Source organism: Lynx canadensis, chromosome C1, assembly GCF_007474595.2.
Source record: "Lynx canadensis isolate LIC74 chromosome C1, mLynCan4.pri.v2, whole genome shotgun sequence".
NCBI classification, from domain to species: Eukaryota; Metazoa; Chordata; class Mammalia; order Carnivora; family Felidae; genus Lynx; species Lynx canadensis.
This window is the reverse complement of record NC_044310.1, coordinates 58,745,562-58,748,573: the sequence shown is the minus strand read 5'-3', so window position 1 is coordinate 58,748,573 and position 3,012 is coordinate 58,745,562.

Here is a 3,012-nt window from a genome sequence, read left to right as displayed (position 1 = left end):
ATGTAGACAGGAGAAATAGGACTTTCACAGGACAAAGTAGCTGTTGCTCAGAATTCCCCACTTTCAATCTTAAACTTGCATGCACAGATACATTTTCTGTTACTCTCCTCTCAATTTTTGGTCATAAACTATGGTAAAATGCTTATGGGCAAGGAAATGTTGATTTGAAAACTTGTCCCACTACTTAAGCAGTGAAGTAAGACCGAGAGTGGTGGCATTCTCCACACAAGCAGTGAATACATAGTCACTGCCTTGAATTGTGTTGGTTTTGGTCACACCATTGCAGAATAAAATCAATTAAGATTCTTCCTTTAAGAGACATATTGAAAGTTCTCAGCACCACTTTTAAAGTAAGTGCCATTAAGGGCACCTGGGTGGCTTAGTCAGTTGAGCATCTGACCTCAGCTCAGGTCATGATCTCATGGTTCATGGGTTCAAGCCCCACAGCGGGCTTTATGCTGACAGCTCGGAGCATGGAGCCTGGTTCAGATTCTGTGTCTCCCTTCCTCTCTGCCCTTCCCCTATTCGCGCCCTGTCTCTCTCTCTCAAAAATAAATAAACGTTAAAAGAAATTAAAGTAAGTGCCATTAAAATCTTAAATGGAATTTAATCAAATGTCTAGATCTCAATACCAGTTTACAGTTTACCAGTTTATATGGGAAACAGAAAATCAATTTGAATACAATACACACAAAAAAATGATCACTCTATAAGGCAACTGACTCAATTTCTCTAATAAAGCAATGGAAGACATGAAAAGAGAGACAGTGTGTGGAAAATGGGAAGAGAGACTCTAGAGACTAAAAGAAATTTAAGATACATCAAAATGAAACAGAATGTCTAAACCTTGTCTGGATCATGATTCAAACAAAATAACTCAAAATATTTATGAGGCAAGTGGGAAATTTTGAACACTGATTGGACATGAGATAATATAATAAAGATCGTTTACTATTGAGTAAAATTTGTTGGGGAACAAGATATTCACATATTCTTGAAGTTTCACTCCACATAATACTTATAATTATAAAGGGGAAAATTACAATGGAGAAATCTGGTGAACACAATCTTAACCAAATGAGAAAATGTAACATCACCAATAATGAAACAAATTTACATCAACATATCTTTTTTTTTTTTAATTGAAGCACAGTTGACACATAATACTACATTAGTTTCAGGTGTATAACATAGTGGTTCAACAAATCTACACATTATGCTATGTTCATCACAATTGTCAATATATATTTTATGATGTGTTGCATCCATGTAATACTCCTGCGGGGGAGGGGAGGAATGGCGAGGAAATAAAGTGCTAAATAAACCCTTGAGGCAACACACTTTGTTTACTGAGGTGTAGTTTACATACAATATTATACTGGTTCCAAGTGTGTAACACAGTGACTCGACATGTGTGTATGTTACAAAGTGATCACCATGTGTGAGAGAGAGAGCCCACGCACATCCTGAGCAAGAAAAAGTGACATAAAAGAAAAGGAAAATATGGCCAATTCTGACAGTTGCTGAATCTAAATAAAGCAAAGATATGCAGGTGTTCATTGAACTAGTCTAACAACTTTTCAGAATATTTTATATTTTTCAACATCTAAACATTGAGAAAATAATTATTTTTATTTACATAAAGTATGAAAATTGAATGGCAGCTAAGTTAAAAATAAGTTTTTTTATCAGTTTAAGAAGCATGCTGACTGAACACAATGTCTTTTGAGATTTTCTTTAAAATATTTCAGTTTAAAAACAAATATGTGATGGTAAATAAAACAGAATTGACAAAATTGCTGAAGTTGGATGGTGAGTGCACAAGGGGAGGTGGTTATTCTATTTAAAAGTTAGCTTTCTGGATGGCTCGTCAAAACAATGTTTCACCTTTTTGTCATTTTAAACCATAGCTTCTAAAGCAATTTTGGACACAATTTTTGATATGCAAATAAAAGTTTAGAGTCAAATATTGACAAGTACATAAAATAACATTTTCTGGTATTGTTTAGAAATTTATTTAATTTTTTTTAATGTTTATTTATTTTTTGAGAGAGGGAGACAGATCACGAGCAGGGCAGGGGCAGAGAGAGAGGGAGACAGAATCCAAAGCAGTTTCCAGACTCTGAGCTGTCAACACAAAGCCCAACGCAGGGCTTGAACTCACCGACTGGGAGATCATGACCTGAGCCGAGGCTGAATGCTCAACTGATTGAGCCACCTAGGCACCCCAAGACATGTATTTAAAGATAACCTCCGGGCAACTTCTGACTGTCTTCCAGATTCATGGAAAGAATAAAAGATGCTGAAAGTCTTTAAACTTAAGGGCATGCATTTTGAAAATGGGGAAGTCATACTTCTGTAATTGTGAATGATACCTTTTTCTCATGTAAGAAGTATTCTAGTTCTAGGGTAGCATTCCGTTGATGTTGAATTGTTGGAATCAAGATTATTATCAGAAGATGGACTTTATCATACTCATTAGTTTTATGTCTCTTTAAATATACTCTTTCTGAAGTCAAATCAGGCATGTCCAGTTATGCTGCGTTATCATGGCAAATTGTTGAGCTAATTTTTTTCTTTCTAAAAAATATAGTGTTCATAATATAACAAAGCTCTTCATACTTAACCATATACAGAATGAAAACATCTGTTCCAAAATTCGATAAAAATGTAATACAATGGAAAAGATTTTTTCAGTCCCTCAGAAATATTTAATATATTTCAATAGTGCTGAAACTGAATATAACTTCTTTCAAATCATGGACTGAATTATAAACTGTTGTATAAAGAATTTTGATGGGGTGCCTAGGTGGCTCAGTGGGTTAAGCGTCTGACTTGGGCTCAGGTCACGATCTCACGATTCCTGGGTTCCAGCCCCGCATCAGGTTCTGTGCTGACAGCTCAGAGCCTGGAGCCTGCTTCGGATTCTGTGTCTCCCTCTCTCTCTGCCCTTCCCCTGCTCGTGCTCTGTCTGTGTCTCTCAAAAATAAACAAACATTTAAAAAATTAAAA